This window comes from Callospermophilus lateralis, unplaced genomic scaffold (assembly GCF_048772815.1).
Source record: "Callospermophilus lateralis isolate mCalLat2 unplaced genomic scaffold, mCalLat2.hap1 Scaffold_130, whole genome shotgun sequence".
Classification (NCBI taxonomy): domain Eukaryota; kingdom Metazoa; phylum Chordata; class Mammalia; order Rodentia; family Sciuridae; genus Callospermophilus; species Callospermophilus lateralis.
This window is the reverse complement of record NW_027512473.1, coordinates 112,256-139,503: the sequence shown is the minus strand read 5'-3', so window position 1 is coordinate 139,503 and position 27,248 is coordinate 112,256. Positions and strand designations below refer to the sequence as shown.

Here is a 27,248-nt window from a genome sequence, read left to right as displayed (position 1 = left end):
TCATGAATGATGCTCATTAGTAGAAATATTCTGAACAGCAGTAGTGTTATCAAGGCCTAGTAGTGTTCCAAGGTAAGACTGTTCTCTAGGATCTTGCATTTGTTCAGGTCGGACTGGATGAACTATATTTGCAGTTTGAGGAGTAAGAGTATATTTTTCCAGGAAAGCTAAATCAGCTGCACGTGGATAATCAGTTGACTGTGGCTGTGGTGACAGAATCTCATGAGAAGATGGTGGGAGTGTGGTAGTACCAGGTCACTCGGAGTATCAGGCATCTGAACTGGAACCAATGTTACTGGAATACACACTTCAGCAGATATATTCTGTAACATAGTCTTGGCTTCTGGTTGATAAACTTTGGGCTGGTCCATATATTGTTTTGTTTCTGTTTGAAAGATTTTATCATCAGATGAGTACTCTACCGGCAAGGACACAAGTTTTTCCTCAGAAGTACTGAGAGGATCATCAGGAGATTTTATCTCATGAACGTGGTCAATATGGTATTTCAACTTGTCTTTCCGCTTAAATGTTGCATTACAATGCTGACAGTTGAAAGGTCGGGCATCAGAATGAATAACCAGGTGTTTTGTTAAGGTTTTTTTAATTCTAAAAGATTGATTGCAAGTTTGACACTTGTATGGTTTTTCACCTGTATGAAAAAAATAAAATTAATTGTAAAGTGTACCCAATTGATAAAATGATAATTTAAATTGCAAGGTTTCCATCTGCATACTTGTAAGACCTTAATAAGAACAATCATATTAAAGTAAATGCTATCACAAAAAGGGATAGTATAGTAAAGTGATGAAAACAATTAGTTAAATATCAGAAAGATATGGGCTTGAGTTGTGGCTACACAACTTACTAGCCAAACCTTAAGCAAGCTAACAACTTCTACTAAGCCTAGTTTCCTCACCTGTAACATGAAATAATAATACCACCTAAATGGGAAACTGAAATAACACTGCTCAGCACTAATTATCATTTCTCACTTTATTCCCACTATAGCCTCCAAAAGTTTCGTTAAACTTATTTTCTTCTATCCAAGGAAGATAAAAATCATAACAGAAAATCTGATCAACTTTTTTCTTTGGATCAGAATGAGAAGTAGTCATAATCATCTCTAGCCCAAGGTCTAAATAAGAAAAGTTGATGGGAAAGAATTAGAAGGCTAGATCAGTTTTCAATTCCTGAGTCAAGGATTTCACACTATAGATTAATTTGCTTTTTTTATATAAGGCATTAAAAATTTCTAGGTTAGCCAGTGTGATAGGCAGAATAACGGTCCCTCAAAGAGGTACACATTCTAATCCACAGAAGCTGTGAATACATTATATCACACAGTAAATGGAACTTTGCAGATATGATCAAGTTTAGGATCTAAAATGGACAGATTTATTGGATTATGGAGGTGAGTCCAATATAACTGAAAGAGTCTTAAGAACTGTCTGCTAACTGAAGAATAATGGGTGAGAGACAAGTGACAAGAGAACTCAGCCCCAAATTACTGGCTTTGAAAATGGAAGAAGGGAACCCGGCAGGACCCAGGACACTAAAAGTTGTAAAAGGCTCTTAGCTTGCCACCAACAAGAAAATTAGAACTTTGGTTCTAGCCCTGTAACTCCAAGAATTCTATTTTGCCAAGAACCTCAGGAATTGATAAATACATTTTTCCTAAGAGGCCTCAGAAAAAAATACAACCCTACCAACACCTAGATCTTAGCCCAATGAACTACAAGTTCATAAATACATATTGTTTAGGCTGCTAAATTTGTGGTAATTTATTACACCATCAATAGAAAATAAATACAGGCATGATAATATTGCAATATACAAAAGCAAATGAGATTACATATCTACTATTACAAATGAGATTACATATCTACTGTTACATGGGAGATATATATTTAGAAGTAGTTGGATACAATACCTTTATTTTGTTTATTTATTTTTATGTGGTGCTGAGGATCGAACCCAGGGCCTTGCATGCATTCTACCGCTGAGCCACAATCCCGCCCTTATACGGGTTTTTTTATCCTTATCTCCTTCAGCTCTCCATTTAAAACATAATCTATTCTTGTAGAAAATTAAAGAGAGAACTATCTTGGAGCTGAGAAACTATTTCAAATGATTACTCCTTAGGTATTATTGTTTAATATTTTGCAGCCCATTACACCACTGACAAACCACTGACAAAATTTATACAGATGGGGATGCTGGGAACCTGCTACCATTAGATTTCTACTTGGTTCTAGACTAACAGCATTACCAATGTTATTAGAACGAAAGTGAGACATGAAGTAATACACTATATAAAGAAGTAACATTTCTGAAAAGAAAGCGCTTTTTAACTATATATAGGATGCGCTGTCTCTGACATTTGATTTTACAGTTGAATGCCTAGAATTAGAGACAATGACAAAATTCATACTGCTTTGAGAGTGAGAAAGAAAAAAAAAAGCTTATACTGTTAAGATGTAAGAATTATAAGTTCTTTCTATAAATCCCTGACATCAATATATGACATGCAAGGAGCATTCTATGGTTGTCCTTGAAAATAAAAACACTAATACAGCAGCATAACACACACCACCAAAAAGCATAGATTTGATTTTTAAAGATAAAAACGTGAGTTTTAAGTGTTTTCCTTTGGCATTTTACTAGGCATAATGGCTTCTATGAGTGTCTTCATGAAAATGTTTTTATAAATACAAAGATTTTCTTCCTTCCTTCCTTCTTTTCTTTAACTTAAAGAGCCAATTAGTTCTAGTGTACAACTTTTAGAAAACTGGAACCTGATAGGCATATCCTTTGAGATATCTATTATCATTCTAAACAGATGTCATTTTCAATAGAAAAATAAATAAATTTGGGCTTATAAAAAGACAAAATCCATAAAGGAAATGTTGATGTTATGGAATGTATGAAATATATCTGGGTTGTATGAAGATACACAAGTAGCAAAAGCCAAAAAATAAGTACATGAACTTGATGAAAGGAGAAATATAGAATAAAAAATATTTTATAGTGAGATTTTCTAGAGTAAAATTATCTATTTAACAGCAATTAAACCAAGTTTTATGCCTCTGAGGAACATAAATGAGAGACATAAGCAACCAAAGAAAGGTACTTTTCAGGACCTATAGAAAGGAATCTATTCACACCAGAAAAAATAAAACAATACTCAAATAAATGCCAACTACTTCTCAGTTATAATTCTAACACATATGAGCCTTTAGAATTTAAAAATTCAACCCACAGGATCAACTATCTTTAGATTAAAATTTAGTACTTAAAATGTAATGAGGGGCATTTATTTCAGACTTGATAGTTTATATCATACCATGTTTCTTGCTGGAGTGAGGGGAAGACAAAAGCTCAAAAAACAAAACAAATCAAAACATAGCACAAAAAGCCTACTCTTTAAAGGTACCGAATGAAGCACAACCAAGTCAGCCAGAACCCATGGGCCCAAGGTTCTAGAGACACAGGAAGTATGGAGGTGCTTTCTTCTCTCTTCAGTGCGCTTTCAGATTCAGTTTATGGGAAAATGAGGTCAAATTGCAGCCTAGGGCTTGAGGAAATCTTACTGGAATAAGAAGACAAAAGTTGGAGCTTTGGACTATCAAGAACTTGAGGGTTCAGAAGCCTGGGCAGGGCAGGGAGGAAGAAGAAGAAGAATAGAAAAATGAACCAAAATATCTGCCAATTCCAAAGATGAACATTTCCTGAGTGAGACAGCTGGAGACCAGGGGCTGAGGGGCTAAAGGACTGAGTTTCTTCAGCAGTCCCAAGGGGTGCTGAGAGAGATTAGAATTCAGGACTCTTCAAAGTGAGAAAAGATACCATTCCTTCAGTAAAGACCCCAAAATATGATGAACTAGAAGACAGACCAGAAATAAAAAAAGAAATAAAGCAAGGTCATTTCATGCTCCATCTGCTGGTGAGAAGAATATTAAATCAGTGAAAAAACACATCTTCAAGAGCGTCTATAATTTTTAATTACAAAATCCAAAGTTCAATACAAAATTACCAGGCATGCCAGAAACAGGAACAGGTGATCAAATGGCAAGAGAAGAAAACATGGTGACAGATTTACCAAAAATTTCAAAGAGCTATATTTATAAGGCTAAGACATCAAAATCAATATGGTTAATATGTTCATGAAGATACAAAAAAGAAAATTTCACCAAGAATTGGAATGTGTAGAAAGGAAAGTTAGAAAAATTAAACAATTGAAGATAACAATTTGATAGGTAGATTTAACAGCAAACTGGATACCATAGAAGAAATGATTACTACCATGAAAGCTGTATCAATAGAAAATATCCAGATAAACGTATAAAGAGATATAGGATAAAAAAATAGCATGACAATGATATATGACAAAGTGAAATGGTCTAACATATGAATACTTGAATTCCCAGAGTATATAATAAAGCTATATTTAAAGAGAATGTGACTGAGAACCTTCCTAAAAAAAGAGACAGCAAGTTGTAGATGCAGTAAGTTCCACAAGCTTCACAAAATATAAGCAACAAAGTACAACAAAAAACACATGAAGTCATACTACAGTTGTTATGGTTTAAACACAAGGTTTTCCCAAAAAGCTCATGTGTGAGACAAAGCAATAAAGTACAAGAATTGGGTTATGAGAGCCTTAACCTAATCAGTACATTTATCCACATGAATGGCAGGGAGGGTGTGGCTGAAGGAGGTAAGTCACAGGAGGCATGCCTTTGGGTATGTATTTTGTCCCTGGTGTACAGAGTTCCCTCTGCTTCCTTGTTGCCATGTTCTGAGCTGTCTTCCACTGCCCTTCTCTTCCACCATAATGTTCTGCCTCATCTCAGGCCCCGTGCTATAGAGTTGGTCATCTATGGACTGAGAAATTTAAAAGTATGAGTCAAATAAACTGTGCTTTCTCTAATTGTTCTCATCAGGTCTTTTGGTCACATCAACAAAAAAAGCTGATTAATACAAGAGCAAAACTATTGAAAACCAAAGATAAAGAAGAATCTGTAAAAGCAAAACCAACTGGGAAACATTTCTTTCAAGTGATCAACAATAAAAATAACAGTAAAAATTTCAAAAAAGTCAAAGAAGCTTGAAGAAGAGAGATGACATATTTAAAGTGCTATAAGAAAATAAATGCTAATGTCACTTTATAGCCAGAAAAACTATCCTCCTTAAGGTAAAAATAAAAACATTTTAGTTAAATAAAAGCTAAGAGAATATGGTGTTTCTCATGCAGAAGGAAAATAATTATAGATGCCAAAGATAATGTAAAAAGGAATGAACAGTAAAGGAAAAATATATGATCAAATCTAAAGAGAAAAAAATCAGAATATTAGAAAATATTTTAATGGCATTATAGTGAAAATATGAAATACAAAACTTGAAGAATGCAATGAATCAATTCATTATGTAGAGCTTTAAAAGACAGAGTAAAAAAATACATTACCAATAATGGGAATGAAAAATGGTTATAACCAAAGATCCTATAATCATTAAAGAGATAAATAAAATACCCTGAATTCTTCCAAAAGATTTGGTATTTTAGATTATACAAATATCTTAAAGTCAAATAGACACTGAGTATCTGACAGCTCTATAACTATTAAAGAATCTTTAATTAGACTGGGGACATAGCTCAGTGGTAAAGTGTTTGACTAGCACACAGAGGACCTTGGATTTGATCCCCAACACTGCAAAAAATTAAAACCTTTCTCTAAATAAAATAAATAAACTCAGAGGGATTTACCACTGAATTCTTCTAAATATTGAGAGTATGATGCCAATTTTACACAAACTCCTCTACGTACTTCAAAAAAGATGTTATTATTTCCCATGTCATTTTTTTTTACCAGTCTCATTATAACAAAGCCTGAAAGGGACATTACAAGGAAAAAAATATAGGTAGTATCTCTCATGAACATAGAGAAAAAGGGAGAAAGAAAAAAAGAAAAGAAAGAAAAGGAGGAGAGAAATAAAAGCAAGTAAACAAACTGAATTCAGCTATACAGGGTAATACATCAGGAACAGGATGTTATATCGTGAATACAACGTGATGGAGGAACAGGGTAATATATCATTAACAGAGTAATAGAACGTGAATCAATCTGTGTTTATTCCAGAAACGTAAGGTTTGACATACAAAACTAAACATAACATCACATTACTAAACTTTAAAAGTCTATACAGATAGTTCAATAGAACATAATAGAATTGACAAACCACACATGTGATCACTTAATTTAAAACAAATGTATCAACAACACGCAGTGAGAATAGTCTTTCAGTATACAGTGGTAGCACATCTAGATAACTATATGCCAAAATGGGAATATTCATCCCTCCTTAATAACAACAAAAATTCAAGATGCGTAGATCTAAATATGAAGGTTACAATAAAGCTTCTAAGAAAGTGACATCCAAAGTTTCGATTACCTGGGGTCAGTTTGTCTTCATTATCTGAATTAAAGAAGTTTGTTTCTTTAAAGCTTTCAAACCAGCAGACTACTGCAGGAGCAGAGATCCACCCCAGACCTCCCACACCAGCCCGCAGGGGACCCAGGCTCTCAGTAGGCCTGGTCCACCCCTCCTGCAGCCACACCCGCCACAGGACTGTCCCTGCCAAACAGCAGACTACCAAGGGAGGTCAAGCCCAGAGGCCCAGATCCACCCACACCAGCTTACACAGGACCCAGATCCAGGATGCAGTAGCATTCAATAAGGGACACCAACAGGGTCTGGAAGCACAACATCAAGTGAGGTACAGACAATCTGCATGGGTACTATAAGAATATAGGAAAGAAAGTGTAATATCTCAGATCCACACTGCAAGAAAGGAAGACACATAGACAACATGAAAAAACAGGAAAGAAAAGTGCCCCCAAAAAACAAGGACACTATAATAAACAGAACCAGTGGACAGGAAAGTTGATGAAATGTCAGAGAAGGAGTTCAGAAGGTTCATAATTAAAATGATCTGTGAACTAAAGAATGACCTAAATGAGCAAATATATGCAAAAATTGATTACTCAAACAATGAATAAGAGAGCAAATATAGGAAGCAAAAGATTACTTCCAAAGAGAGATAGAGACTCTGAAAGAAAACCAATCAGAAATCCTTAAAATGAAGGATACAATAAATCAAATAAAAAAGTTAGAAAGCATAACCAACAGACTACATCACTTGGAAAAAAGAACGTCAGATAATGAAGACAAAGTATATAACCTGGAAAATAAAGTTGACCTCACAGTGAAGATAGTTAGAAACCATGAGCAGAATATCTTAAGAATTATGGGATAGCATCAAAAAACCAAAACTCAGAGTTACTGGGATAGAGGAAGGCACAGAGTTTCAAATCAAAGGAATGCACAATCTCTCTGAGATAATATCAGAAAATTTCCCAAGGATGAAGAATGAACTGGAAAACCAAATACAAGAGGCTTACAGGACACCAAATGTACAAAATTAAAACAAATCTACACCAAGGCACATTATAATGAAAATGTCTAGCATACAGAATAAGGATAGAATCTTAAAAGCTGTACGAGAGAGGAATCAGATCACATATAGGGGGAGACCAATTCATATCTCAGCAGATTTTTCAACCCAGACCCTCAAAGCCAGGAGATCATGGAACAACATATACCAAGCTCTGAAAGAAAATGAATGCCAACCAAGAATCTTATATCCAGCAAAACTAAGCTTTAGATTTGATGATGAAATGAAAACCTTTTGTGATAAACAAAAGTTAAAAGAATTTACAACTAGAAAGCCTGTACTCTAGAACATCCTCAGCAAAATATTCCAAGAAGAGGAAATGAAAAACAATGATGAAAATCAGCAGAGGGAAGGATTACACTAAAGGAAAATCTAATCACAAGAGAAACCTAGTAAAGTCAAATGACAAAAACAAATAAAAATGGCTGGGAATACAAATCATGTCTAAATAATAACCCTGAATGTTAATGGCCTAAACTCACCAATCAAAACACATAGACGAGCAGATTGGATTAAAAACAACAACAACAACAATATGCTAGCTCCAAGAGATTCACCTCATAGAAAAAGACATCCACAGACTGAAAGTGAAGGGTTTGGAAAAAACATACAACTCACATGGACTGCAGAAGCAAGCAGGGATTTCCATCCTCATATCAAATAAAGTAGACTTCAAACTAAAGTCAATCAAAAAGGATAAAGAAGGACACTACATACTGCTCAAGGGAACCATACACCAACAAGACTTAACAATTATAAATATATATGCCCCAAACAATGGAGCATCTACATTCATCAAACAAATTCTTCTCAAGTTCAAGAGTCAAATAGACCACAACACAATAATTTTGGTGACTTTAACACACCTCTTTCATCATTAGATAAATCTTCCAAACAAAAGTTGAACAAAGAAACTACAGAATTCAATAATACAACCAATAACTTAGATTTAACTGACATATATAGAATATTTCATTCTTCAAACGAGTGAATACACTTTCTTCTCAGCAGCACATGGATCCTTCTCTAAAATAGATCACATACTATGCCACAAAGCAACTCTTAGCAAATATAAAAAAGTAGAGATACTACCCTGCATTCTATCAGATCATAATGGAATGAAATTAGAAATCAATGATAAAATAAGAAATAAAAGCCACTCCAACACCTGGAGACTAAATAATATGCTACTGAATGAACAATGGGTTGCAGAAGACATCAAGGAGGAGATTAAAAAAAATTTTAGAGGTGAATGACAATACAGATACAACATATTGAAATCTCTGGGACATGATGAAAGCAGTTCTAAGAGAAAAGTTCATTGCATGGAGTTCATTCCTCTTTTTAAAAGAAGAAAAAGTCAATGAATAAATGACTTAACATTACATCTCAAAGCCCTAAGAAAAAAAGAACAAATCAACACCAAAAGCAGAAAAGACAGGAAATAATTAAAATCAGAGTTGAAATCAATGAAATTGAAACAAAAGAAACGATTGAAAAAATTGACAGAACAAAAAGTTGGTTCTTTGAAAAAATAAATAAAATTGATAGACCCTCAGCCATGCTAACAAAGAGAAGGAGAAAACTAAATCACTAACATATGTGATGAAAAAGAAAATATCACAACAGACAATACAGAAATACAGAAGATAATTAGAAATTATTTTGAAAACTTGTACTCCAATAAAATAGAAAATATCGAAGGCATCTACAAATTTCTGGAGTCACATAATTTGCCTAAATTGAATCAGGATAATCAATTTCAAGTGACAAAATAGCAGATGCCATCAAAAGTCTAAAAAACCAAGAAAAACCCAGGGCTGGATGGATACACAGCCGAGTTCTACAAGATCTTTAAAGAAGAACTAATACCAATACTCTTCAATTTATTTCAGGAAATAGAAAAAGAGAGAGCACTTCCAAACTCATTCTATGAGGCAAATATCACCCTGATTCCAAAACCAGGCAAAGACACATCAAAGAAAGAAAACTTCAGATCAATATCTCTAATGAACATAGATGTAAAAATTCTCAATAAAATTCTGTCAAATCGAATATAAAAACATATCAAAAAGATCATGCACCACAATCAAGTGAGATTCATCCCAGGGATGCAAGGTTGGTTCAACATACGGAAATCAATAAATTTAATTCATCACATCAATTGACTTAAAGAAAAAAATTATAAGATCATCTCAATAGATGCATAAAAAGCATTTGATGAAATACAGAACCCCTTTATGTTCAAAACACTAGAAAAATTAGGGATAACAGGAACATATCTCAACATCATAAAGGTTATCTTTGTTAAACCCCAGGCCAATATCATTTGAAATGGAGAAAAATTGAAAGCATTCCCTCTAAAAACTGGAACAACACAGGGATGCTCTCTTTCACCACTTCTATTTAACATAGTTCTTGAAACACTGGCCAAGAGCAATTAGTGAAAGAAATTAAAGAGATAACACATAGGAAAAGTACTCAAATTGGCACTATTTGCTGATGATATGATTCTATAACTAGAAGACCCTAAAAGTTCCACCAGAAAACTTCTAAAACTAGTAAATGAATTCAGCAAAGTAGCAGGATATAAAATCAAAACCCATAAATCAAAGGCATTTCTGTATATCAGTGATAAATCCTCAGAAATGTAAATGTAGAAAACTACCCAATGTACAATAGCCTCAAAAAGAATAAAATACTTGGGAATCAACTTAATGAAAGAGATGAAAGATCTATACAATAAAAACCATAGAACCCTAAAGAAAGAAGTCAAAGAAGACCTTAGAAGATGGAAAGATCTACCTTACTCTTGGATAGGCAAAATTAATATTATCAAAATGACCATACTTCAAAAAGCAATATACAGATTTAATGCAATTCCGATCGAAATCCCAATGACATTCCTCATAGAAATAAAAAAGCAATCATGAAATTCATCTGGAAAAATAAGAGATCCAGAATAGCTAAAGCAATCTTTAGCAAGAAGAGTGAAGCAGGTGGCATCACTATACCAGACCTTAAACTACACTACAGAGCAATAGTAACAAAAACAACATGGTATTGGCACCAAAACAGACTGGTAGACCAATGGTACAGAACATAGAGACTAACCCACAAAAGTACAATTATCTTATATTAGACAAAGTTGCCAAAAATATGCACTGGGGAAAAGGTAGCCTCTTCAACAAATGGTGCTGGGAAAACTGGAAATCCATATGCACCAAATGAAATTAAACCCCTATCTCTTACCATGCATGAAACTCAACTCAAAATGGATCAAGGACTTAGGAATAAAACCAGAGACCCTGTGTCTAAAAGAAGAAAAAGTAGGCCCTAATCTCCATCATGTGAGCTTAGGTCCCAACTTCTTTAATACGATGCCTGTGACACTTCTTTTAAAATAATTAAAATCTAGAATCAATAAATGGGGTGGACTCAAACTAAAAAGTTTCTTCTCAGCAAAAGAAACAATCTGTGAGGTGATTAGAGAGCCTACATCTTGGTAGCAAATCTTTACCCTTCACGCATCAGATACAGCACTAATCTCTAGGTATATAAAGAACTCAAAAAGCTAACTACCAAAAAAAAACCAAATAATCCAATCAATAAATGGGCCAAGGACCTGAAGAGACACTTCCTCAGAAGATGATATACAATCAACCAACAAATATATGAAAAAAATGTTCATCATCACTAGCAACTAGAGAAATGCAACTCAAAACCACTCTAAGATTTCATCTCACTCCAGTCAGAATGGTAGCTTTTATGAAAACAAACACCAATAAGTGTTGGCTAGGATGTGGGGAAAAAGGTACATTCGTACACTGCTGGTGGGACTGTAAATTGGTGCAGCCAATATGGAAAGCAGTACAGAGACTTCTTGGAAAATTAAGAATGGAACCACCATTTAACCCAGCTATCCCTCTCTTCAGTCTGTACAAAAGAACTTAAAACGGCATACTACAGGGACACAGCCACATCAATGTTTATAGCAGCATAATTCACAATAGCTCAACTATGGAACAAACCTAGATGCCCTTCAATAGATTAATGGATAAAAAAAATGTGGCATATATACATGATAGAATATTACTTAGCAATAAAAGAGAATAAAATCATGGCATTTGCAGGTAAATGTTTTAGGTTAAAGAAGATAATGCTAAGTGAAGTTAGCCAATCTCCAAAAGCAAAAGCCGATGTTTTCTTTGCTATAAGGAGGTTGACTAATAGTGGGATAGGGAGAGGGAACATGGGAGAAACGGACGAACTCTAGATAGGGAGAGGGGTTGCAGGGGAAGAGAGGGTGTACGGGGTTATAAATGATGGTGGAATGTGATGATCATTATTATCAAAAGTATAAGTATAGGGCTGGGACTATGGCTCAGTGGTAGCGCACTTGCCTTGTATGTGTGAGGCACTGGGTTCGATTCTCAGCACCATATATAAATAAAGAAAATAAAGATCTATCAACAACTAAGGGAAAAATAAAAATTAAAAAAAATTTTTTTAAAAGTACATGTATAAAGACACGAATTGGTGTGAATACACTTTGTATACAACCAGAAATATGAAAAAATTGTGCTCTATATATGTAATAAGAATTGTAATGCATTCCACTGTCATATATAATTAAAAAAATAAATAAGTCATATTATTAAAAAATGTTTCTTAAAATAGAAAAGAACATAAATATAAAAAATTTTGAAAAGATACATGATGTCTTTAAAATTCAGAATCTTTGTTCATTGAAAGATACCATTACCAGGGATGGGTCTGTAGCTCAGTGGTAGAGTGGTTGCTTGGCAGGTATGAGGCACTGGGTTCGATCCTCAGCACCAATAAAAATAAATAAAAAAAATAAAAGTCTATAGACAACTGAAAAAAAATTTTTTTCAAAAGAAGAAAGATACCATTACTAAAGTGAAAAGATAAGTCATAGAGTAGAACAAGATATCTACAATATACACAATCAGCAACAGGCTAAAACAACTAATATAGAAGAACTCTTACAAATGAATTTAAAAAAAGATTTAAGAAAATGAGAAGAATTAATTATAATAGTGGATGCCCAAATGGCCAGCAAGCATATAAAATATGGGGAGGTTTGAATATCACTACTCATCACAAAAATGCAAATACAGGCTACTTTCAATTAGTGCTACATATCCATCAGGTGAACTAACACAAAATATGAAACATTGGTGAAAATGTGGAGCAACTAGAATTCTTACAGTGCTAGTGGTAGTACAAATTGACACGATTGTCTTAAAAACCTGTTTAGTAATGTCTATCCTTGTTGCCAGGAATTGCAGGGTCAGGTATAATACCAGAATAATTAATTTTTATGCATGTTTATGCAAAAATATGGACAAGACTGTTCAAAGAACTAAGCAATGCTTCCTTCACAGTAGAATGGACAAAATAAAGTAGGGTATATTAATATGAGAATAAAAATAAACCTCTCATAAAAGTATCTCACAGACATACTTTTGAGTGAAAGCCAGATCTTGAAAAAAAATGTTCTTATTATGTAATTCCATTTATATGAGGGTCAAACAGACACAACTGATTTTTATTGATATAAGTCAACATAGTCATTATCTCTGCAAGGAGGGGACAGGGAAGATGCCTCTGGGGTCCTGGCAGTATTCTACATGTTGATCTGAGGGGTGGCTACATTGACATGTTAATTATAAAAACTCAATGATCTGTCCATTAAGATTTGTACACTTTATATGCTACACTACAGCACAAAGATCTTATAAAGACAATTTACCTTGAACTTAAAAATATGAACCAAGGCTAAAATCTAATCCCAGATTTCTATCAGTTTATGGCAATTTTAACTAATGTATTACTGTTTCAACAAGACAACTGTTGAGGTAAATATATAATCACTACTCTGAGGATTACATAAGCAAAACATGTATGGATGAGAATAAGCCACATAGGAGAATAATTTTCCAAATTCTAAATAATGATATTCAAAAGTACTGAAGCTTTTAGAATACAGACTAGAAGACCACAATATTGCTTATTCACATAAACTCCAATATAATGAGTAGACATCTTAAAGAGGAAAATGATTTAACCAAGAACAAATATAGGCATATTTTACTCCTGAATAACCTCACCAAAGTATATATGAAGTACCCATTAAGTCTTACATGAATGTGTCCGAAAATGCATTTCCAGACTTGATTTTTCTTTAAAAATTTTCTTACAAACATCACATTGATGAAAGGTTGCTTTATATTTAAGAAAATAAAAATGTTTGCATTTTTCAATGTAATTTATACTAATAATGAAAATAAGTCCTAATTTTATAACTGTACATATAATTATCAAATGAATAAAGCATAGAACTCTACAGAAACATGAATACTTTTAAGTATGGAGCTTGTTGCTGGTTCTTATTCCTCCAGTTATATTCAAAAATCCATAAAAAGAAGCCTTTAGATTTTCAACTATTTTAAATCACGTTTTAATATCAGCTATTTAAATATACAAGAAAAAATTAATAGGACAAAAACAGATCAATAGTGGGCTAAAGGGAAGAGCAACTGAGTACAAAGGGTATAAATTCTGAGGTTATGGAAATAGTCTGTATTCTGATGGTAGTGATTATATGACTTACAGAACTATTCTCTAAAAAGAGAAAATTTTACTTTATGTAAATTAAAACATTAAAGAAACAAATACTGAGGCTGATTAGAAACTGCAGCAATCTCAAAATTCACATTCATCAAAAAGTTGACAATGCTCTCATCATTTCACTTCTTAATAAATATTTGATATTTGCACTTATAAATCAAATAAATTTCAAGGAATGAAATTCTTGCCCCTCATTTTTATCATAGACATAAAACTATAAATTACCCAAAAGTTGACTTAGTGAGCAGCATACTATAGTGCCTAAGAGTATTTTTGAGTTAAATAATCTCAAATGTAAAATTTAATTGTGAGGACTAAGATATTTGCAAGAGTATTATTTAAGTCAAAGTCTATGTCTACCCCCTCTTACTCCTTCAATTCAGTGAAAATAAGTAGGAAAAAATATGCCTTGCTCAATTCTTTAAGATCTATAAAGAAGCTATGATAAACTAGAAAAAAACAGCTGATTAACCTATCCCTAATTAAACAAAAAGCTCTAACTCTTCCTCAATCAAGACTCAGCCTATGTAGTAATTATGAAAAATTTTACTTTTTCACTCACTTTTGCCATGCTTTCTCACCAAGGTGCACACTTTTGTAATGAACAGTGAGATGATCCCTATGACCAAAACATTTTCCACATTCTTCACATTGATGAGCCTTTTCACCTAAAAATAAAGTTCCAAATACTTTGATTATAGTATACATTTCAGTTTGTTTCCCCCCCCCATAAATAAATGACCAAACAATAAGATCACATGTTAGGAAATAAACCAAGAAAGTAAAACCACCTATTATTCTGGGCTATTTCCTTTATATTATTTTCTTAAACATCTTTCCTAAGGGAATCTATATTTAATTTCACGAATGTAAATCCTTTATCCACTTGGAAAAGAAATTAATAGCCTTCTGCTGTAGATTTCAAATCTTACCTTTCAATGTAAAAGAGCAAAATAAATGAAATTACTTTAAAACCCAGGATATTTTTTAGTTGTTTATATAGTTATATATGTCTAGATGTGAACACCTCAAATGAACATACATTACATTGAAAAGAGGCTGTTTTACTATTTATAAAAAGGACCTGAACATTTTCAGATCTTTGTACTTTGCTTTTTTTTAAAGAAAGAGTGAGAGAGAGTGAGAAAGAGCGAGAGAGAGAGAGAATTTTAATATTTATTTTTTAGTATTTGGCGGACACAACATCTTTGTCTGTATGTGGTGCTGAGGATCGAACCCGGGCCACACGCATGCCAGGCGAGCGCGCTACCGCTTCAGCCACATCTCCAGCCCCTGTACTTTGCTTTTGAAAGATTTTCATCTGTGGGATTTCTTACTTTTGCAATGAGCCAAAATGCAAATGTAATGAAAAATCCTAGGTGATTTCCTATTTTTACATTTAGCTACAAATACTTGGTCTTTAAAAATCACTATCTCAGCTGGGTGTGGTAGCGCACATCTGTAATCCAGCGGCTAGGGAAGATGAGGCAGGAGGATCTTGAGTTCAAAGCCAGTCTTAGCAAAAGCAACTCAGCAAGAACCTGTTTATAAATAAAAATACAAAAAAAGCCTGGGGATGCAGCTCTGTGGTCAAGTGCCCTGGTTCAATCCCCAATAGTAAAAAACTATAAGAAACTAAAAATTACAAAAAATTGAAAATAACTGCAATCTGCCTCACTGATATGATTTAAGAAAATAACTACTATTTGTTGTATACTTTATATTTTAAATTATGCTTATTAGAATAATCACCTGTTCTACTATACTCTTAGAGATGGCTCTTTCCCATTATTGTGCTCACATAGTTGACTCTCTTAGAACTTCCTGAACATCAATCTAAGAGGAAAATATGAAAGAAATCCCCAGAATGTAAAAACTATAAATACAGTATAAAGATCTGAAATTGATCAGGATTATTAAAATACTCTTTTCCAAAGATGCTTTCAAAATTTAGTATAACATAAACAATTACAATCATTTTCCTTTAAAACACCAAAATTTTGTTAACTATTTCTCAAATACAATCAAAGTGGGAAATATTATCACAGTTTCTTCCATTAGGGATGTGACAATAGCAATAATTCCACATATCATCATGTTATGTAAATTCAAATTTTTTGAGAATTTGTTTAAAATTAAATTTTAAACTATACTTTGTAGTTACAAAGGGTGACCAAATATATGACTAAAATTTCAGGGAATGTCATAAAATTACTTCTCTTTTAGATACTTCTTTCAGAAAGGCTTTTAGAATCAGCATTAAAAAGGAGTAATCAATATACAACTAATTATTAAAACTACAGCTAATGTAAACATGATGTATTATGATGTTCTTTTTAGGTATTAAAAAATTCTGAAAATAGAAAAACAAAATATAGCCTACCTGAATGTATTTTTTTGTGCTTTGTAAGGTGGTCATGACGAATAAATGTTTATCCACATTCATCACACTCATATCTTTTGTCATCATGATGTATTCGTAAGTGAAGCCTATAAAGAAAAAAAAAGTGCAGACCACTGAAACAGATGACAAATACATGAAAATGAATACATAATGAAAAATGGGCTGTCTAACCAACCTCCTTCAGGTACTATTTGTCTTTTATCTGTGACTTTCAGAGCCTTTCTCAGTCTTCTGTTCATTGGCCCCAGGGTTCTATTCACCACTTCCAAAAAAGCATTTTAACATTTGCACATGCTTAAACCACTTTTGGATAATATTTCTTCCCAACATGTTAGATCTTAAATCTATTTCATGAATCCACCAAATATCTGGGGTTGTTATCTGACTGGCCAAGTCTTAGAAACATCGAAAGGAGGAATATTACAGGAATAGAATCAGACAAATGGAATAACTGTACAAGTGACTAAACACATGATAATAATAATAGCAAATAACACAGCAAATAACTGAAGATTAGTACTATTCCAGAAGACAAGTGATACCACTTATAAATTGATAGTTCAGAATTTATTGTATTATAAAAAAACTCAACATTATGAAAATTACACTTTACCACTCTTTGCACTAGTTGAGGAAAATGGAACTCCTTTTATAGTCATTCAAACACAGATTATAAAGGTTTTGATTATTAAAATTGATTTAACTTGAATCCTTCTATCCCTACAATCTATTATATATACATACAATGTGTGTGTGTATATATATATATACACACACACACTCTTATCTTTTGTCACATATATAGTATACACATATATATACACATTTTATATATATATATATATATATATATATATATATATATATATCTCCTAGTAAAATGAAGAGCTCTCTCATTCAAGTTGACAAAATAAGTGTTGATTCTACCATAACTAAAATAAGTAATCTAACTGGACTGGATCTAAAGGAAAAAAAATCTGTCTAAATTTAAGAGAAAAATGATAAATGAAAGTGTAAACACTAAAGCCTTACCGCTAAAATTCTAGAAACCATTCATAAAATTAAAATGATACAAGCATTTCCAAAAAGCAGTTATATATCTAGAAAAACATTTTCATAAACTTCAAATGTGGTCAGAGATTCATTCATAAAATTGAGAATTCTAGAGTTTTAAACTTGCCATGTTTTTATACTAAAGATATTCTTGTATAATTAAGAATGAAGAAATAGAGCTGGGAACGTAACTCAATGATATAGCATTTGCCTAGCATGCTCAAAGCCCTGGATTGGATCCTTAGTACTGCAAACAAAAACATAAGCAAAAACAAACAAACAAACAAACAACACCAAATTTGAAACAAAAAGGTTCCAAATAAATTCTCATTCAAGGAAAAATAAATAAATATTAAAATAATAACTTAGTAAAACATTTAGTAAATTTGGCAATGAGGAAACATTTAATAATATTCTTTATAAATCCTTTAAAATGCAAATAAATATTAAAAATTGTAGAGAACAGAAAGCTTTTTATACAATTTTACATATGTTTAGAAATATTCAACAAAAAACATTATAAGAAATAAATAAAATGGAGATGTAATTGTATCTTACCTCACATAGGGAAAAATAGCTTTACTTACTTGTATGAGCTTCCATGACGAAAACTTTGTCCACAAATACTACAAAGATGAGGCTTTTCTCCACTATGGATTCTCAAATGTTCTTTCAAAGTAGTTCTGTGTTAAAAATACATAAATTTAAAGTTTTATTATATACCCAAGTATATACTACAAATTTCCAGAAAGATTAATAGAATAGTATACAAAGCCAGAGATATTATAGCAATTCTTTTTCCTACAATATTTTTACTCTCTACTGAACAGCAGTATACAAATATGCTTGTTATGTCTTTCTCATTAAAAATAAATTAAAAACACTGATTGTGGCATTCTTTGTTATTGGTTGCTTACAGATTTAACCGTATAACTTAAGCACACTTTGAAGAAGTGTAAGTAAAAAATGCTCAATTATCACTATTGAATTGGGTAAAACTTATGTGGATTTTAGTTCAGAAGGTTGAAAATATTTAAGGAATTCAGTTTATGAGTTTTTCCTTCCAAATGTGTGCTCATTACTTGTTAGATGTTTTAAGGCAAAGAAAACAATACAGGTGTTACTGACTTTCAGGTGGTGATGTATAAAAGGAACCTATATAAAGGATATAATTTTTCCTCTTCCTAAGTCTTCCAGTTCCACTGACCTGGATGGGCTAGTGTGTAACCATTACAACTCCAAGTAAACCACAAGCAGCAGTCCCTGAAATTCTAACATTCAGAATTTTCCCACATACTAATGTGCTAAGTAAACATGGACATGTTATTTACAAGAGGAAAGGAAATGAAAAGCAAGTGAGACTTGCAGGCTTTTAGCTGTCAATAGTAGTTTGTTTTTCAATTTCAGTCTCATTAAAAGGCTTAATATGAAATGGAAGTCAAGCTCCACCAGCAGATGGTGCACTTCTACAAGGACCACCAACACTTGACAAGTAACAGTTCCAGCATTGATTAAAATACCCCCCCCCAAAAATCAGACCCCTACCTTCTAAGTAGTTATAGTAAAAAGATAGAATTATCTTTGTTTTTCTTTTGGCTTACTTTTTATTTTTACAGAAATACTATTAGTAGAAAAATTAATTTATGCCCAAACAATAGTCTATATTTTTTTCTATCTATAAATGATTTTATATAATGTACTATAATGATTTTACTATACCTCCATCATATCCATCTATTGTTTTAAGAAAATGACATTTCTCACTGCTTTAGACTATGAAACTTTCACATCCTGAAGAGTGTATAAAATTTATATGTACTGTTTAAAATAGCATTAAGTACATGTGCAGATTAAGACTTAAAGCTTCTCCTTAATCTCATTTTTTACTCCCTCCTCAGAAATAATTATTCCCTTTTTGTTGTTGTTTTATTCTGAGGATAGCCCCAAAATAACATTTCTGTGGAAGAAATTAAATATCCTTAATTAACATTAGCATACAGAAGTTCTAAGAGAGTGAATAGAGGCAAGAAACCAGACCTCCTCTAGTATTCTGTTCTCCTAGTTAAAAGATAAAAATGCTAGCAAGTAATCTAACCAATGACAACCCTCAACAAGTCTTAGACCACACTAATACCAATATGGACTACACATTGCATATGTCACATATCTGACATTTTGGTATTTTCATGTACTATCCTCCTGTCAATGCCCTTTGCTTGTCTCCTATGTTAGAACTTTGTTTTCCTCTAGCCCTTGTCTTCACCTTTGTGAGATTATTCTTGCATTTTGGTAGTACACACTCTGTCTTAGTTCATGAGAAATAGAACATTAAAAGCTATTTTTTTAACACCATGAAAACGTGTCAAATTCTATTCTCAGATGCAAATGTTTTCTTTTAAGAACTGGAGGTTGGGATTATTTTTTTTCCAACCCACGACAGCCGCCTGGCGAGGGATCCTAGGGAATGTAGTTCTTCTTTGCCCGCCCGGGACCCAGTCATCCGGACTACATTTCCCATAGCACTCCGCGCGTATTTCCCTAAGTCTCGCGAGAATTCTGGCGCGATCCACCCGGCAAGCGGGTTCTTGCGTGGGCCGCCGGGAGTTGTAGTCTTCTTCCAGAAGCCGCACCCGCCTGCGCCGGGGAGGGGGCAGAGGAGAGACTACAAGTCCCAGGTGTCGCGGCGTCGCTGTCCGCAGGGCGGGGGGGGGGGGGGGGGGGGGTACGAAAGAGGAACCCGGGGGCGCGGGGTGAGTGAAGGGCTGGGGCGGGAGGGGGCCGCAGGCCGGACAAAGACCTGGAGGTAGAGGTTGTTGCGGGCCGCCTGAGGCCCAGCGGACTCCCCCAGTGTCCGGCAGTCCGCCGCCGCCTCGCCCAGGAGCCGGGAGGAAGTGCGGTGGGCGCGCAGACGGACGCAGGGCCAGAGGGCTGCGAGGAGGCGCCCTGGAGCCGGCAGGGCGCGGGCTCGGAGGAGGCGGGGGCGGCCCTGGGTCCCGGGGCTGCCCAGTAGTGCGGTCAGCGACTCGGGTCTCCAGCTCTGTTGGTCCACTACGCCGAAGCGGCGTTCAGCGTGCAGCTTGGGCCGGGTATGGACGCGTTTCTTACTGCACGTCGGCAAATGCCCCCGCACCTCTTGGCTGAACTCTGAGCTGCAGAGCCCTGCAGATGTGAAGGTGTCAGACTTGTCCTTTTTGTTGCCGTTTGTCTTAGTGTTGTATACCGGGAAGGCAGAAGTGAGAGGGGCTTCTTCGCGTTTTTTTGTTTGTGTTGTTGGTTTTTGTGGTGCTGGGTATCGAACCCTGGGCCTCACACGTGCTAGGCCGTGGGAGCTCTGCTGAGCCCTACCGCTCCCCCCACGGTTTTCCTCTGGTGAAAACCTGGCAGACAGTGTTTGCTTGAAGGCCCAGCCTGGGCGGTCAAGGCTGGGAAGGAAGTTTCACAGCGCACCTCATTGTCCTGTTTTATTTCTTGCTAAGAGCTACTGACCAATAGTTTGTGTTGGGCCAGGATTAATGGCTACTTTATTTTTAGTAGCTCGTAGAAGGAAACGAGATCTGGATTTTATTTTCCTGACACATCCTGCTCCCAATATTCTTCCCAAAAGCCAAGTAAGCAAACATCTTGACAGGTAGTCACCTGAGCTATCTGGTCCATAGGTAGCATCCCTGTGTGCCAAAGGCACCTCCAGCCCCCCACCCCCTTCGTCCTGATTGTTCTCCCTGTTAACTTGGGTTTATCAGGTAGCTTGTTTAAAGAACAACCTCTTGCCACCGTATCACTGAGGTTTTGGCACCCTTAGTGTGGAGACACCCTGGATAGGCCCCAGGTCCAGCCCTGCTCTGGTGGCAGCAACACCAGAGGTCTAGAATTCTTTTTTTACAGTCCATCAGATGGCTGACAGCGCTTGTTCTCTGTCAAAGCACAAGATGGAATTTTAGATCAGGAGGGTTCCGAGCTTTCTGTTCTCTAGGGTCCTCTCCATCTCCCTGATCAGCAGATGGAGTGACTCACTAGAGTTGCAGGACCCAGAGAAGGGTCCCGTCATTCTCTGTCCTGGCTGACCTTAGAGGACAAGGGTCAAAATATTGGCTGCTTTTTCCTTGGCCCTTTTACTTCCTTGACTTTGGTCTCCAAGTTTTTGGTTTTGAAACACCCAGCAAGCCTGTTTCATCAGTCAGATGGCCAAAGTTGTGACTTAGTCCTGAGTTCAGTTTCCTTTTTCTCAAAGTGGACCATGATGGAGCAACCAGTACTGTCCCCTAACTCTCCTGTAGTTGGCTGTCAACAAGTTCACCAGCACCATGAATCCTCATCATGGGAATGGGGTTCCTTGGAGAGCCAGGCCTGCCCAAGAAAGCTGGAGCAGGGGCTACTCTCGGGTCCTATCTGGGTTACTAAGTTTGTTGTTGAAAGCTTGATCTTGAGATTTTCAAAGTAGAAAATGAACTGCATTTAGTTAATTGTTGAAGTGTAATTTATGTCCAGTGAGGGACACAGGTCTTGTATCCAGTTCCATGAGTTCTGATATACACATCCACCCACTTACTCCATGCTCCTGTCAGATGTAGAACCTGCCTGTCATCCCTTGAGGTTGCCTTTCAAGCCTTTCAGGACCCTGTCTCAGCAAGTGTTTGTGACCTGACCACTTTCTGTAGTGTCATGGAGTCCCATCCCACCTACAGCTGTGCCACCCACCACTCAGCCATATGGGTGTATTTCTGGTGTGGCTAAAGAAGTTATGTGCAATTTTGGACCGTTTTTGTGGGCATGTGTTTTTCTTTCTCTTGGGAAGACAAGCAGGAGTGCCACCGCCATGGCCAGGTGTGCAGTTCCTCAGCTCTGCATCCCCACCATCCACGTGCCTGGTGTCCGTCATTCATCTCCCATGGTGTGATGGTGGCATGCACTTTTCTTCTGTGTATTATGTGCTCAGATGTCTGTTCTGAAGTGTCTCATAGGGCTTCATCATGTTTTTTATTACTGAGTTGTGACAGTCTCTTCTGTATTCTATAAACAGGGCTTTTGTTAGGTAGTATTTGTCTTGCAAATATTAACACCCCACACTCTTTTTTTTTTTCTTTTTGGCTACAGGGGATTGAACCCAGAGGCTCTTTACCACTGAGCTATGTTCCAATCATTTTTAAGATTTTGAGGGGCTTCACTAAATTGCCTTGGCCTCCAGAGTCCCATTCTTTGAACTGCCTATTCATGTTATCAATAGTGTAATTTACATTTTTTTAAAATTTTGGAACAGATTTAGACTCTTATTTTGGAACAGATGCACTTGCCCCGAGATAACAGCTCACCTGACCTTGTTCGAACTTGCCCTGAGATAACCACGGGCTCACCTGACCTTGGTGCCCTTCAGTGTGCATGTCCCCAGCTTTGCCCCTCCAGGGCCCTATGCAGGACCCCATATTGTGTTTGGCTGCTGTGTCTTCCCCAGGCTGTGGCTGTGTCTCACTCTCTGGTGAATTCTTAGGATCTGAAGAGGCTTGGTGGGGTGTTTGTAGAACATCCTGTTTGGGTTCCTCAGGTGGACTGACATGAGGGACTGTCACGTCACTCATGGCAGACTGAAGGAGCACCAGGGGTGATCAGGTGAGGTGCTGATCCCATCACACCCCTTTAGGGCATCTCTGACGTCCACAGACTACCCCTGGCCTGGTTGAGATGGTGTTTGTAGGTGTCTCTGCTGCAGAGTTGCTCCTTTCCCCTGTCCCTGCTGTCTTACAGTGAGTCTCTGTCCAGCCCATGCTGGGGATGCTATCTAGGATTCCTCTGTAAAGAGTGTCTCTTTCATTTTGTGTTTGGCCATCAGTCATGCACTGTCGCCAGCATGGACACGCCCTGCACTGGCCATGGTTCATGCACTGTTGCCAGCATGGACGCACCCTGTACTGGCCATGGTTCATGCACTGAGGCCAGTGTGGACGTGCCCTCCACTGTCTGTGGTTCATGCACTGTCACCAGCGTGGACGTGCCCTGCACTGGCTGTGGTTTATGCACTGTGGCCAGTGTGGAAGCGCCCTCCACTGACTGTGGTTCATGCACTGTGGCCAGTGTGGACGCGCCCTCCACTGACTGTGGTTCATGCACTGTCACCAGTTTGGATGTGCCCTCCACTGTCTGGTTCATGCACTGTCGGCAGTGTGGACGTGCCCTGCGCTGGCTGTGGTTCATGCACTGTCGCCAGTGTGGACGTGCCCTGCGCTGGCTGTGGTTCATGCACTGTCGCCAGTGTGGACGTGCCCTGCGCTGGCTGTGGTTCATGCACTGTCCCCAGTGTGGACGTGCCCTGCGCTGGCTGTGGTTCATGCACTGTCGCCAGTGTGGACGTGCCCTGCGCTGGCTGTGGTTCATGCACTGTCCCCAGTGTGGACGTGCCCTGCGCTGGCTGTGGTTCATGCACTGTCGCCAGTGTGGACGTGCCCTGCGCTGGCTGTGGTTCATGCACTGTCCCCAGTGTGGACGTGCCCTGCGCTGGCTGTGGTTCATGCACTGTCGCCAGTGTGGACGTGCCCTGCGCTGGCTGTGGTTCATGCACTGTCGCCATTGTGGACGTGCCCTGCGCTGGCTGTGGTTCATGCACTGTTGCCAGCGTGGACGTGCCCTGCACTGGCTGTGGTTCAAGTATTGTCACCAGTGTGGCACTGTGCACTGGTTGTGGTTTGGGGCTCGGCCGTATATTTCTGCTTGTGTAGTCTCAGCTTTGTTGTTGGGGCACTTTCATCTGGCTACTGTCTTTTTTGATTTTTGAGCACTTTCTTTCTCATGCTATAAGGTACTTTGGGCTCATACTCCTATGTTTCCTGCCCTAGACCCAGAATCAGCCACTTCTCCAGGGAGCTCTCATTCCTAAGATTGGAGGGTGGTCTTAGAAACTAGAATCTAGGGGGCTGGGGATATAGCTCAGTTGGCAAAATGCTTGCCTCACATGCACAAGGCCTTGGGTTCAATCCCCAGCACAGAGAGAGAGAGAGAGAGAGAGAGAGAGAGAGAGAGGGAGGGAGAGAGAGGGAGGGAGGGGGGAGGGAGAGGGGAGGGGGAGGGGGAGAGAGAGGAGGGGTGGGAGGGAGGGAGAGGGAGAGGGAGAGGGAGAGGGAGAGAGAGATGGAGGGAGGGAGGGAGGGGTAGATATGAGAATCAAGGCCCAGGTACTACTTTTGCTTCTAGGACCTCAGTGGACAGACTTGCTGATAGATCTGATTACACAATCAGATCTATGTGTCTGTAATCTCTAACCTGGAACATGCTATTAGGCTGTTGCCACTCTGGGTAAGACCCTGTTGCCCACCATCTGCAGCCCATTTCCTTCTTTATTCAGCCCCAGTGTGCATGCAGAGCACCCTCAGAATTGTTCCTCATATCCCTTTGGCTCGTTAGAAATAAAGTTATCAAGTAGAGCACAGAGTTCTGTGAGTTACAGTGGAGTTTTTTGTTTTGTTCTGTTTTGTAAATTCCTTAGGATCATATGTAAACAATTGTATCATCTGTATTGAGACAGTTTTACTTTTTCCTTTCTAAACCTTTTTTTTTGTACCAGGGGTTGACCCTGAGGGGTCCTTAACCATTGAGCCACATCCCCAGCCTGTTTTTGTTTTTTATTTTGAGACAGGGCCTCACTAAGTTGCTGAGCCTTTCTAATGTTTATGGCTTTTCTTTTCTTTCTTTCTTTCTTTTTTTTTTCTTACTACATTGGCTAAAACCATAGAACAGTGATAAATTAAATAATGTAATGACCATACTAAAAAGGAGAAAAAACACATGATCACTCCAGTAAATGTTGAAAAAGCATTTAGTAACATTTAAACCCCTTTCATGATGAAGGAAAAACCTCTTAGCAAACTAGGAGGAGAAGGGAGCTTTGTCTGTGTGGTAAAAGGCATCAGTGGAAAACCTACACTAGATGTTGTACTTCGCAGTGAAAAACATGAAGTACTTCATCCCTAAAATCAAGCAGCTGGCATTGCACCTGGAGCCCTTACCTTGGTAGTAAGGTCAGAAGTAAAAACCAAGTTGGTTTCATCAGATCATAGAGGACAAGTAAAACTGCATTTGCAAGTGATGTGGTTATGAAGAGATCCTAAGAAATATTTTTTTAAAAAGCTGAGTATATTAAGTAAAATCACAAAGATCTTGGAAATAAAAGTTTATATGCAGAAATTAACTGTTCTGTTACGTATTAACAGCAAACTATTAGAAAATGAAATCAGAAATTCTTTTCTGTTTATAATCATACCAAGAAATAAAGTATTTAGTAGTAAGTCTAACTAAAGATATGCAAAACCTCTTCACTGAGAACACGGAGCACTGGCTGTGGGAAACTGAAGTGACCTAGCATGGGGGAGAGCACTTAAATGGAAGACTTGACATTGTTGGAAGACCAGTCCTCCCTGCAGAACTCATGCAAGCCTTTTCTGTGAACTGACAAGCTGATTCTCAAACGTGGATATGCATGTGACCTAGAACTGCCCACACTGTTGTCAGAAGCAGGTTCTTGTGGCCTGACCTCTAGCTGTGTATACACAGCTTCAGCAAATGGAGTATCCTGTAGCTGAGGTGGCTGTGGAGTGATGCCTAAGAGGAGAGCAGTTGCCCAGAGACAAGTACAGCAAGGCTGGGAAGGTGGTTAGAACAGGTTTACTGCAAGGCCAGGGAAAGACTGAGGGGCACCCTAGACAGGGGTGGGCAGTGGTGAGGGAGAGGAGGCCCAGCCTCCCTGGGTAGAGTGCCACTTAGCCACTGAAAGGTACAGATGTGCAGATCAACAAGGCACTTCCAGAGGCCCTGTGCCATGTGACATAGCCAGACACAAAGCTAAGTGATCTCTTTGTAAGAAATTCTAGAATACAGCTCAGTGCAGTGGCATATGCCTTTAATCTCAGAGGCTTGGGACACTGAGGCAGAAGGACTGCAAGTTCAAAGCCAGCCTCAGCCACTTAGCCAGGCAGTAAGCAATTCAGTAAGATCCTGTCTCTAAATAAAATACAAAAAAGGGCTAGGGATGTGGTTCAGTGGTTAAGCACCCCTGAGTTAAATCCCTGGGACCAAAAAAACAAAAGAAATTCTAGAAAGCAGATTTGTGGTGATAGCCAGTCAGTGGGTGCCCAGGCCAGGGTTTGCAGGAGGAAGGGTTGCAGAGGGCTGTAGTGCAGATGCCCTGATGATGTGCGCTCACAGATATGTGGTGTGCATAGCTTTCCAGAACCCCCAGGTTGTGTGTTGTAAGTGGATGAAGTCTGTTGTGTGCTAATTGAACCTCAATAAAGCTGACTAAGCAGTGCCAGTGTGACTGGAGTCTTGGACTTTTGGTTCCTTTTGTGACTTGACCTGGCCCCGGTTACCTTTCCCAGAAAGTGAGAAGGGACCCTGACACCAGTTTTCCCCAGGGCATGGGGAGATCTACTGAGCACATGTTAAATGGACAAAAAGAAAGGGTGAGACTTGACCACACTCTGTAGGTGAGGGGCACCATCTAAGAGGACTAGCTGTGAAGGAGGATTTCAGGAAGTGTGCACTTTTAGTGGGGTGGATCGCTGGCACTCTTCCAGAAAAGGCAAGCGCTGCTGTAGGCAGGAGGGCACTGGACCTCGCATCATAGAAAACTATCCTGCAGGA

General features: G+C 37.5%; 1 pseudogene; it reads right to left on the bottom strand.

Annotated features, from left to right (window-relative positions):
- Positions 1-20,127, bottom strand: LOC143410749 (zinc finger and BTB domain-containing protein 41-like; annotated as a pseudogene).
- Positions 20,128-27,248: the final 7,121 nt, after the last annotated feature.